This window comes from Hylobates moloch, unplaced genomic scaffold (assembly GCF_009828535.3).
Source record: "Hylobates moloch isolate HMO894 unplaced genomic scaffold, HMol_V3 SCAFFOLD_16, whole genome shotgun sequence".
In the NCBI taxonomy this organism is placed as follows: Eukaryota; Metazoa; Chordata; class Mammalia; order Primates; family Hylobatidae; genus Hylobates; species Hylobates moloch.
Window position 1 is genome coordinate 48,420,194 of NW_026652291.1, and position 13,135 is coordinate 48,433,328.

A 13,135-nucleotide genomic window follows, 5' to 3' on the forward strand; every position below is an offset into this window, starting at 1 on the left:
AATGTATTACTTTTTTCTTTGTTCAAAATGGAAATAGTTTTATAGCTTTTGTTTTTAAAATGAAATAAACTTGGGCTCATAATCAAAATGTCAATAAAAGGAATAAGAAAGAAGGCAAAAGTTTATTTATAAACCATTTACCTGAGATAATCTCCATTCTTTTTCTATGCCTGGACATGTATAATGCACATATTTTAGAAAATAAAAGAAAATAAAAATATTGCTCTGCAATATGCTTTTCACCTGATATTATGAATATATCATATTTACATTTATAGCTTATCCCCTATATTGAATATGCAAGTTGTTTTAATTTTCAGCTGGTATGGACAAAGCCAAAATAAACATTTTTATAAATGTCCATGCTTTTTTCGATTTATTTTGTTAGTGTAAATTTATAGTAGCAGAATTTCTAAGTCCATTTTAAAGGTTTTTGGTATGTATTGCCAGATAGGCCTTGGAAAAGATTGTATGTGTGTTCAAGGTCACCAGCAGCCATGCTAGTACCCCTTATGTTGCATGACACCAACTCTGTATGTAAAATGGTCCCAATAATCTGATGGGGAAACCCAGTATCTCATTTTGTGGTGTTGTTCTCTTCCTCTCCTCTTCCTTATCATTAAAATAAGTAAACAAACTGCTATGGTTTGAATGTTTGCCCCCTCCAAAACTCATGTTAAAATTTAATTGCCATTGTAACAGTATGACGGTGGCTCAACCCTATGGGGTGGGATTGATGCCATTATTAAGGGAGGAGTTTGGCCCTCTCTCCCTCTCTCCCACCCTTTCACCTTCTACCACGGGATGACACAGCAAGAAGGCCCTCACCAAATTTTGGCTCCTTGATCTCAGATTTTCCAGTCTCCAAAACAATGAGCCAGTAAATTTCTATTTATTATAAATTACCCAGTCTCAGGTATTCTGTTACAGCAACAAAAATGAGATAACGAAAATGAACTAAGACACAAATAAAACAAAAAAACAAGAAAGCAAAAAAAGCCTCCCCAAACTATTGTTTTGGTTGTCTATGTATATTTTATCTTCTCCCAAAAGATTACTATTTTATTCTTTTGGTTTCTTTAGTTCAGGATTATTATCCACACATGTTCCTTATCATGATGTTAAATGTAAATATGGGTTTAAAGCTGCAGTTAGCCTTAAAAGGAACAAAATCATGTCCTTTGCAGCAACATGGATGCAGCTGGAGGCCATTATCCTAAGTGAACTAACACAGAAACAATATACCACATGTTCTCACTTATAAGTGGAAGCTAAACACTGGCTACACACAGACACAAAGATGAAAACAATAGACACCGGGGATTCCAAAAGAAGTGGGGGAAAACTACCTCTTGGGTACTATGTTCACTATTTGGGTGATGAGATCAATAGAAGCCCGAACTTCAGCATCATGCAATGTATCCATGTAACAAACCTGCACATGTACCCCCGAATCTAAAAAAAAAAACAAATTCAAGCTGTAGTTATTCTTCAAGTGTTTTGAAATGTTTCTGAGGCTGAAACTGAATCAGATGGCATGTTTCATGTGTGTTTTGACTGTAATTTCTGTAGCATTTGCTATAGTGACACTCTTAGAAATAGAAGGGGCCAGTGTCATACCCTTAAACATGGCTCATTGATGGCTGCTCCCTGGCAATCTGTATATGGTCTGTGTCTGTGCTATAAGTTATCGGAGCTTATTTGATTGCTACATCTGGATACACGAAGTCTCTCTTCAAACAACCACAGGGCTCACTGCTATTATTAATCTGTCTCTGTTGCCAGATTCATAGCTCCAGAGTAAGAAAATATTATCTGAGCAAATATTTAAGCAGAATTCTCTACACTGTTATGCTTCATTAAAAAAGAGTTTTCATTCAGTTTGTTCTGGAGTAAAGTGAAATGCTCCAAATAAATGTACTCTCTGGTTTTCCCCCGCACTTTCTTTTCCACAGCAGGAAGACAAGAGCTTCTCAGGAAGAAAGGTTTTATGATGATAAGTTCTCATCTCTTATCCATGCCCCTCTATCAGAATTTGGTCTGTGGCAGTAAAACACTGTGACTGAAATGTAATATAACACAATAGTTTGTGTACACACTTATAAGAAGTAGTTAAATATGGGTGACATTATTCTACCAATTGCCAAAGCATATACTTTGGATTGGCCACTCAACATTCAACTTCCATCTTATGTGCTTTCTTATGCTGCAGACATATTTAGCTATTTGGCTGGATTAGGAAGCATAAAAGTACAGTACATCTGTGCAGTATTCTGTGGCAATATGGTGCCAAGACTCTGATACTAAGTCATAGAGTCCTTCTTTCTTCTACCTCGGGTGTTCCTACTTACGCCTTGGTCGAATGTACATGGTACGTGTACATGGTATACAGAGCACCAGGTGTAAAAAGACTGTCAAAAAAGTTGGCTATTGAAATTATTGATATGAATAAGCTGTGTTGGTCCAATAAAATGGTGTGAATTAATGCAAAAACTCTAGGAAGAAGTGTTCCTAAAGTATTTAATCACTAACTTTTTTTTTTAACCTTTATTTTAAGTTCAGGGGTACAAGTGCAGGTTTGTTACATAGGTAAACACGTGTCATGGGGGTTTGTTGTACAGATTATTTCATCATCCAGGTATTAAGCTTAGTACCCACTTGTTGTTTTTCTGAATCCTCTCCCTTCTCCCACCCTCCACCCTCCAAAAGGCCCCAGTGTGTGTTGTTCTCCTCTATGTATCCATATGTTCTCATCATTTAGCTCCCACTTATAAGTAAGAATACGTGATATTTGGTTTTCTGTTCCTGTGTTAGTTTGCTAAGGATGATGGCCTCAGCTTCATCCATGTGCCTGCAAAGGACATGATCGCATTCTTTTTCCTGGCTTCATAGTATTCCATGGTGTGTACATTTTCCTTATCCAGGCTATCACTGATGGGCATTTAGGTTGATTCCGTGACTTTGCTATTGTGAATAGTGCTGCAATGAACACATGCATGCATGGTACTTAATCACTAACATTTTTAAGGGTATTGGATAACTTGTCTTTCTGATGTGTTTGACATTGGCATAGATGATGTTTTTTCTTTTTTTCACAGACTTTTCAGAGATGAATAATGTTTTTTCTTAAAAGCAGTTGTTTGAGCGGCAGTGTCTTTCAGCTGGTCTTGTTTGTGTCAATAAATGTCTGTTGTTTATGTTACTATTGGTAACTGATCAGTGGAAGAAATGTTAATCAGCAAATGGAGAGTCCTGGAATGATAAGCCTTTCAACCTCTGATTTGGTTCCTCTCAGGTAAGGAAAAATTGGAGGCAATAAACCAGATTCCTTCTCTCTTAATAATTTTCTTCCTTACATTTTTACATCCATGCTAAGTGTAAAAATGACTGTTGCTAGCCCCTCCCACCATATTTTATATTGCAGCTTTGTGGAATAAAGGCCATGGAGTCCTGTTCAAAGTCTCCAGAAAGGCTACACTGTCAGTGTCTTCAGGCAGATTAACCAGTCCTATCATTTAGTAACTTCAATGAAAGTCGCCGCACGTTTTTGTCATGGATTTCTTGAGAATCCGTTGGAGGTGAGTCATATGTATTTTTTTTTCAACATACATATTAAAGGAAAGCTACAATTTATTATTTTGGATCAAAAACTTGTGTTTAGAACTACAGATAAAAATATCAAACTTTTATCTTATTTTTTAAAATAGACATTTTATTATATTAAGAAAAAACATCTAGCTCTATCTTGTTATTTCTTTATCACAAAGAGAGAAGTGAAATCCGTATTTAAAAGGCTGTGGAACATTGTGCATCTAAAGTACTCAGCAAGTTATTCCCTAAAGCACTCCATATGGTATGTAAATCTTTTGATCTTTCACATAATACATGACTACTATAAAGAATAATGAGTACAAGCTTGGAAAATACAATATTGACTGTCATGTAGTGCACTTAACCACAGTTATTATTTGCATGCCTTTGCAACATAACTAGAGGGGATACTTCTATGAATATGTTAAGAATATGCCAGTCTCTGCTAAAGAAAGATTTAATTGTATAAGAAAGACTTTTTCACCCCTTTTCCCTTCCTCTAGTTTTTTTTTTTTTTTTTCTCAAAAACCATTTTCTCAAGATAGAAAAAACTCTTTTGGAAAGGGTAGAATTGACTAGAACTTAAAAAGGGAAGCCCTGCTACCCCTTTGTTATTAATTACCATGGGATGAGTAAAATAACTTGGCTTTGCAAAGTATCACTCTATGATACCTTGCAGAAAGAATATTTAGATCATGATAAGCTGTTCTTTATGAAAATCTTTACTGAAAACTCAATTCAGCAATCTAAACAAAATTTCGTTCTGATGGTTTAGTTCGGAGAATAGTTGAATCAATGTTTTTGAATGTTTTAGAAATTACAAATACGGTTTGAACTTGTTCAATAGCATTTATTTGAAATAAACAAGCCACCATCTTTTTATACAGCAGTGAAAATTTTGATATTTGAATTCACTTGGTTTTAGTCAAAATAATGAGCTATTTTGCTGTGGCTGGTTGTGTTTATGATATGATAGGACCCGATTAGTTAATTCAGTCCTAAGAGTGCAGAACTGCTAGCTACGAACAAATGGCTCACTGGTAGAGGCAATATAATACATGATTTTGAAGTAGTTGTACAAATGGGAAGAAAAATTGATTTCCATGATGGAATATGTGATCCCAAGAAATTAGTATCTCAATCTACAGAGGGAAATGACTACATAAAACTCTGCTAGGACGCATGGAGCTCTACTTGGATGCATGGCTATAATGAGCCATTTAAACTTCAGGTTTTAAGAGTATATGAAGAGATTTTGATTCTAAAATGTGTGTGCAAACGTAAAAAACCTAGAATATCTCATAAGATATTGAAAAGGAAGAACAAATTTGTAGGACTTCATCATCTGTTTTCACGACTTATTACAAAGCCACAGTGATCAAGACAGTATGGTTTTGGCATTTGGACAGATAAATAGGCAATGGAACAGAAGAGAAAGCCTCACATTTGTGGTCATTTGATTTTTGATAAAGGCACCAAAGCAGTCCAATGGGAGAAAGAAAGCCTTTTCAACAAATGGTGCCGAAATAACTGGATATTCATATGGGGGAAAAATAAGAACCTTGATTCTACGTCACACCATACACAAAAATCAATTCAAGATAAAGAGTAAACCTGATTGTAAAAGTTAGAACTTTTAAAAATTTCAAGAATTATAGGCAAATATTTTGCAACCTGAGTGTAGGCAAAACTTTCTTAGATAAACAGAATTTTGAGCAATGTAACACCGTTACTTCCTTATTTAAAGACAAATGACAATTTCCTTATTTAAGCCAACAAATGACAACGGAATGATTTAGTCTTAGAAAATTGTGCACAAATCATTGCAAAAGTTGGTAGTATTCAAACAGTAGCTGAGGCTGTCCTATGAACATAGAGATTGAAATTTCAAAAATGATGCAGCAAAATCCTTCCAGTGCTTGAAACACATCACCATTGAGCAATGATTCAATTCAAAGATGTTAACACTGAAAAGTAGCAAATTGGCAAATTAAAAGCAAGAATTTCTTTTTCAGATTGGCAAAATCAGAGTTAATGACAGTAAGGCCCTTCTAATGACATATGTTTATTTCAATGGTGAGTGTAAATTGCAAGATGAGATGTTTGTAAAATCTTTAGAAATTAACTATATTAGAGCATCTATTTTTGGTGTGATGAATGAAACACAAGTACCGTTGGAGACTTAGGTGTCTTGTGCTTCTGGTGGAGCTAATTCCATGATTGGAAAACATAAAGGTTTATAGACAACCTAAAAAAAGTATGTCCTGAAGTTTTTGCAATAAACTGCATTGTGCATCACAGAGACATCAACTGGCTTCAAAATATTTATTAGCTCAGTGTTTATCACTGTCTCGATATAGTAATTAAAACAATCAATAAAAAAATCACATAGCAAATATCATCTTCAGAGACTTTTGTTTTGATAAAGAACAATATGTCAGGCTTCTTCTACATACAGAAGTCAGACGGCTTTCTAAAGGAAACTAACAAGACATGTAGACTTCTTTGTTTGTTTGTTTATTTGTTTTTTGAGATGGAGTCTCTCTCTGTTGCTGGGTTTGGAGTGCAGTGGCACGATCTCAGCTCACTGCAACCTCCACCTCCCAAGTTCAAGCGATTCTTTTGCCTCAGCCTCCCGAGTAGCTGGGGCTACAGGTGCGTGCCACCATGCCCTGCTAATTTTTTGTATTTTTAGTAGACAAGAGGTTTCACCGTGTTAGCCGAGATGGTCTTGATCTCCTGACCTTGTGATCTGCCCGCCTCAGCCTCCCAAAGTGTTGGGATTACAGGCATGAGCCACTGCGCCTGGCCAATTTGTGCTCTTTAAAGATGCAATAAAAAATAGATTTTTAGATTTATTTTCTTTAGAAATGAAGCCATGGATGTTAGATCCAGCTGGAAGCAATGCTCAGTCAGCTGTGGAGGAAATTCAAATAGAACTCATTGAATCAAAATATAATGAGGAATGCAAATACAAATTTAAAAAAAGTGAAATAGCTGAGTGTGGGGATCAAAATAACTGAATTTCTTTTTTCAATAATGTGATCTGAAATGACAAAAGTACTGCTTTGTTTTCTAACATCTTATATAGTTAAAAGTGGTTTTGGTTCAGTAAGTAATATATTAGCAAAGTAAAGAAACAGAATTGATATGTTTAAGCAGAGACATTAGTATTAAACTTACTAACATCACACTGAACACTGGATTTTTAGTTAAACAACATCAAGCTTAGGTATGACATTGATTCATTCTTGGGTATATCAATTTCTTTTGTAAACTAGTTAATTTAAATGTTTTTTTCCTCCTATCAAGTAAAAGGTAGAAGTTAAATTTACTAAATCAACTTTTAAAATCAATTTAATTTTTTCAATCACTTTATTTTTGCTAGAAAAATCAGTTTTAAGTAATTTTAAAAATGCATTGCATTGCTATTATTATTATATGTTAATAAATTGCTTACATTCATATATAGGTTATACATATACATATAGTAAGTTTTATACTTACTCTTTTTATACTTACTCTTTTAGTAAGTAAGTTTTATACTTTTTTTATGTGGAAAGCACAGATATACATACAACACATAAACAAATATACAATATATCTGTGTTATTAAAATTTCTTAGAGTGAAGTAAATAGGAAAAAAGGGTCTAAAAAGGCTCCCTGGAAGGCCGATAATGTAAAAAAGATAGAGAAACATCATACTAAGGTATTATAAAAATGTTTTGAAAAATATTCGTTCAAAGTCAAATCATTACAAAACAGAAAGGAATTGCTGTCTTACCCCAAATCAACAGTTAGGGAATTGTCTCTATCTAAGTGAACTTATTGTTAATCTCTGAAAGGGCCTGGACTATGATTAATACATTAAATATTTGGATTATCCCAGCGGGAGGCCATTTATAAACACTTATTTTAAAACCTTAATCTTTCATTAAAAAAAAAATTCAACATTGGCTGGACGTGGTGGCTCATGCCTGTAATCCCAGCACTTTGGGAGGCCAGGGTGGGCAGATCACCTGAGGTCAGGAGTTTGAGACCAGCCTGGCCAGCATGTGAAACCTCCGTCTCCACTAAAAATACAAAAATTAGCTGAGCATGGTGGCACTCCCCTGTAGTCTCAGCTACTTGGGAGGCTGAGACAGGATAATTGCTTTAACCCAGGAGACGGAGGTTGCAGTGAGCCAAGATCATGCCGCTACACTCCAGCCTGGGTGACAGAGTGAGACTCCATCTCAAAAAAAAAAATTAACATTTTTCAACACTGATTAGTTTCATATAAATGATTCATTCATAAAAAGTAAATTATATACATTTCCCTTATAACAAATTATACCTTTTGAAACCTATTTTCACTCTATGTTTTATATATCAACGGACTGATTTTCTTTAGTGACTTAACTGTAACAGACTACACTTTCTACACTTAAATTTTTTTAGTTATCCAGTAGTTTATGGTAATTGGTCTAGCACTATAATTTTTTTTCTGGAGGGCATGTGGGGGTGGGGTGGTGATTAGAGGAGCCTAAAGGAATTTGTAAGGGAAAAAGAATTAATTCTAAACAAGAAAAGTTTATGCATTTATTATACTGACAAGGATGATTTTTTATGAGTTATTGTTTGCTAAGTGCTGACGATTGTTGGTTGGTATAAAAGTATGTTTTAGTTAGTGTATTATACATGGGCCTCCTCAGTAACTTACCCTCCAAAAGGTAAAATAATCTTTTTAGAAATGAAATCATGCAGACATAGCGTCTTTAAAACAAAACTTTTTTTTTTTTTTTTCTATACTTTAAGTTCTGGGATACCTGTGCAGAACGTGCAGGTTTGTTACATAGGTACACATGTGCCATGGTGGTTTGCTGCACCCATCAACCTGTCACCTACATTAGGTGTTTCTTCTAATAGTATCCCTCCCCTAGCCCACCACCCACCAACAGGCCATGGTGTGTGATGTTCCACTCCCTGTGTCCATGTATTCTCATTGTTCATACTCATACTTATAAGTGAGAACATGCAGTGTTTGGTTTTCTGTTCCTGTGTTAGTTTGCTGAGAATGATGCTTTCCAGCTTCATTCATGTCCCTGCAAAGGACATGAACTCATCCTTTTTGATGGCTGCATAGCATTCCACGGTATATATGTGCCACATTTTCTTTATCCAGTCTATTATTGATGAGCATTTGTGTTGGTTCCAAGTCTTTGCTATTGTGAACAGTGCTGCAATAAACATGTGTGTATGTGTCTTTATAGCAGAATGATTTATAATCCTTTCGGTATTTACCTAGTAATGGGATTGCTGGGTCAAATGGTATTTCTGGTTCTAGATCCTTGAGGAATCATCACACTGCCTTCCACAATGGTTGAACTAATTTACACTCCCACCAACAGTGTAAAAGTGTTCCTATTTCTCCATGTCCTCTTCAGCATCTGTTGTTTCCTGACTTTTTAATGATCACCATTCTAACTGGCATGAGATGGTATTTCATTGTGGTTTTGATTTGCATTTCTCTAATGACCAGTAATGATGAGCTTACTTTCATATGTTTGCTGCCTGCATAAATGTCTTCTTTTGAAAAGTGTCTGTTCTTATCCTTCACCCACTTTTTGATGGGGTTGTTTATTTTTCTTGTAAATTTGTTTAAGTTCTTTGTAGATTCTGGATATTAACCCTTTGTCAGATGGATAGATTGCAAAAATTTTTCTCCCATTCTGTAGGTTGCCTATTCATATGATGATAGTTTCTTTTGCTGAGCAGAAGCTCTTTAGTTTAATTAGATCCCATTTGTCAATTTTGGCTTTTGTTGCCATTGCTTTTGGTGTTTTAGTCATGAAGTGTTTGCCCATGCCTATGTCCTGAATGGTATTGCCTAGGTTTTCTTCTAGGGTTTTTATGGTTTTAGGTCTTACGTTTAAGTCTTTAATTCATCTTTAGTTAATTTTTGTATAAGGTGTAAGGAAGGGGTCTAGTTTCAGTTTTCTGCATATGGCTAGCCAGTTTTCCCAACACCACTTATTAAATAGAGAATCCTTTCCCTATTGTTTGTTTGGGTCAGGTTTGTCAAACATCAGATGGTTGTAGATGTGTGGTGTTATTTCTGAGGCCTCTATTCTGTTCCATTGGTCTATATGTCTGTTTTGGTACCAGTACCATGCTGTTTTGGTTGCTATAGCCTTGTAGTATAGTTTGAATTCAGGTTGTGTGATGCCTCCAGCTTTGTTCATTTTGCTTAGGATTGTCTTGGCTATGTGGGCTCTTTTTTCATTCCATATGACATTTAAAGTAGTTTTTTCTAATTCCGTGATGAAAGTCAATGGTAGCTTGATGGGAATAGGATTGAATCTATAAATTACTTTGGGCATTATAGCCATTTTCACAATACTGATTCTTCCTATCCATGAGCATGGAATGTTTTTCCATTTGTTTGCGTCCTCTCTTATTTCCTTGAACAGTGGTCTGTAGTTCTCCTTGAAGAGGTCCTTCACATCCCTTGTAAGTTGGATTCCTAGGTGTTCTATTCTCTGAAGCAATTGTGAATGGGAGTTCACTCATGATTTGGCTCTCTGTTTATCTGTTCTTGGAGTATAGGAATGCTTGTGATTTTTGCACATTGATTTTGTATCCTGGGACTTTGCTGAAGTTGCTTATCAGCTTGAGGAGATTATGGGCTGAGACAATAGGGTTTTCTAAAAATACAATCATGTCATCTGCAAACAGAGATAATTTGACTTCCTCTCTTCCTATTTGAATACCCTTTATTTCTTTCTCTTGCCTGATTGCCCTGGCCAGAACTTCCAATACTATGTTGAATAGGAGTGGTGAGACAGGGCATCATTGTGTTGTGCTAGTGTTCAAAGGGGATGCTTCCAGCTTTTGCCCATTTAGTATGATATTGGCTGTGGTTTTGTCATAAATAGCTCTTATAATTTTGAGATATGTCACATCAATACCTAGCTTATTGAGTGTTTTTAGCATAAGAGGTGTTGAATTTTATCAAAGGCCTTTTCTGCATCTATTGAGGTAATCATGTGGTTTTTGTCTTTGGTTCTCTTTATGTGATGGATTACATTTATTGATTTGCATATGTTGAACCAGTCTTGGATCCCAGAGATGAAGCCAACTTGATTGTGGTGGATATGCTTTTTGATGTGCTCCTGGATTCGGTTTGCCAATATTCTATTGAGGATTTTTTGCATCCATGTTCATCAGAGATATTGGTCTGAAATTTTCTTTTTTTGTTGTGTCTCTGCCAGGTTTTGGTATCAGGATGATGCTGGCCTCATAAAATGAGTTAGGGAACAGTTCCTCTTTTTCTATTGTTTGGAATAGTTTCAGAAGGAATGGTACCAGCTCCTCTCTGTACCTCTGGTAGAATTCAGCTGTGAATCCATCTGGTCCTGGGCTTTTTTCGGATGGTAGGCTATTAATTACTGCCTCAATTTCAGAACTTGTTATTGGTCTATTCAGGGATTCGAGTTCTTCCTGGTTTAGTTTTGGGAGGGTGTATGTGTCTGGGAATTTATCCATTTCTTCTAGATTTTCTAGTTGATTTGCATAGAGGTGTTTATAGTGTTCTCTGATAGTAGTTTATATTTCTGTGGGATGGTAATGATATCCCCTTTATCTTTTTTCATTGCGTCTATTTGATTCTTCTCTCTTTTCTTCTTTATTTGTCTGGCTAGATCCTGTTTGCTTGGGTATCACCAGCACAGCCTGCAGAACCACAAATATTGCAGAGCGGCAAATGTTACTGCCTGATCATTCCTCTGGAAGCTTCATCTCAGAGGGGCATCTGGCTGTATGAGGTGTCAGTCAGCCCCTACAGGGAGGTGCCTCCCAGTTAGGCTACTTGGGGGTCAGGTACCCAGTTGAGGAGGCAGTCTGTCCATTCTCAGATCTCAAACTCCATACTTGGAGAATGACTACTCTCTTCAAAGCTGTCGGATAGGGACATTTAAGTCTGCAGAAGTTTCTGCTGCCTTTTGTTCAACTATGCCCTGCCCTCAGAGGTGGAGTCTACAGAGGCAGGCAGGCCTCCTTGAGCTGCAGTGGGCTCCACCCAGTTCGAGCTTCCCTGCCACTTTGTTTACCTACTCAAGCCCCAGAAATGGTGGGTGCCCCTCCCCCAGCCTCACTGCCATCTTGCAGTTCCTTCTCAGACTGCTGTGCTAGCAGTGAGCAAGGCTCCATGGCCGTGGGACCCTCTGAGCCAGGCGTGGGATATAATCTCCTGGTGTGCCATTTGCTAAGACCATTGGAAAAGTGCAGTATTAAGGTGGGAGTGACCCAATTTTCTAGGTGCTGTCTGTCATGGCTTCCCTTGGCTAGGAAAGGGAATTCCCCGACCCCTTGCACTTCCCGGGTGAGGCAGTGCCTGGCCTTGCTTTGGCTCATGGTCTGTGGGGTGCACCCACTGTCCTGCATCCACTGTCCAACAAGCCCCAGTGAGATGAACCCAGCACCTCCGTTGGAAATGCAGAAATCACCTGTCTTCTGTGTCACTCATGCTAGGAACTGTAGACTGGAGCTGTTCCTATTTGGCCATCTTGGAACCTCCAAGAAAAGAATTTTCAACCCAGAATTTCATATCCAGCCAAACTAAGCTTCATAAGTGAAGGGGAGCTAAAATCCTTTACAGACAAGCAAATGCTGAGAGATTTTGTCACCACCAGGCCTGCCTTACAGAGCTCCTGAAGGAAGCACTAAACATGGAAAGGAACAGCTGGTACCAGCCACTGAAAAAACATGCCATCGATGCTAGGAAGAAACTGCATCAACTAATGAGCAAAATAACCAGCTAACATCATAATGACAGAATCAAATTCACACATAACAATATTAATCTTAAATGTAAATGGGCTAAATGCTCCAATTAAAAGACACAGACTGGCAAATTGGATAAAGAGTCAAGACCCATTAGTGTGCTGTATTCAGGAGACCCATCTCATATGCAGAGACACACACAGGCTCAAAATAAAGGGATGGAGGAAGATCTACCAAGCAAATGGAAAACAAAAAAAAGCAGGGGTTGCAATCCTAGTCTCTGATAAAACAGACTTTAAACCAACAAAGATCCAAAAAGACAAAGAAGGCCATTACATAATGGTGAAGGGATCAATTCAACAAGAAGAGCTAACTATCCTAAATATATATGCACCCAATACAGGAGCACCCAGATTCATAAAGCAAGTCCTTAGAGACCTACAAAGAGACTTAGACTCCCACACAATAATAATGGGAGACTTTAACACCCCACTGTCAACATTAGACAGATCAATGAGACAGAAAATTAACAAGGATATCCAGGAATTGAACTCAGTTCTGCACCAAGCAGACCTAACAGAAATCTGCAGAACTCTCCACCCCAAATCAACAGAATATACATTCTTCTCAGCATTATATCACACTTATTCCAAAATTGACCACATATTTGGAAGTAAAGCACTCCTCAGCAAATGTAAAAGAATAGAAATTATAACAACCTGTCTCTCAGACCACAGTGCAATCAAACTAGAACTCAGGATTAAGAAACTCACTCAAAAC

At 37.0% G+C, this 13,135-nt stretch overlaps 1 long non-coding RNA gene across 3 annotated transcripts in view; it reads left to right on the top strand.

The window, feature by feature from the left end:
* Positions 1-2,252: 2,252 nt before the first annotated feature.
* LOC116484848 (uncharacterized) overlaps positions 2,253-13,135 on the top strand; it is a 41,120-nt gene continuing 30,237 nt past the window's right edge. For all 3 annotated transcript variants that reach the window (XR_004252685.2, XR_009210318.1, XR_009210319.1), the window contains exons 1-3: positions 2,253-3,295; positions 3,425-3,578; positions 3,768-3,853. This is a non-coding gene — a long non-coding RNA (uncharacterized LOC116484848). The remainder of the gene's footprint in view (positions 3,296-3,424; positions 3,579-3,767; positions 3,854-13,135) is intronic.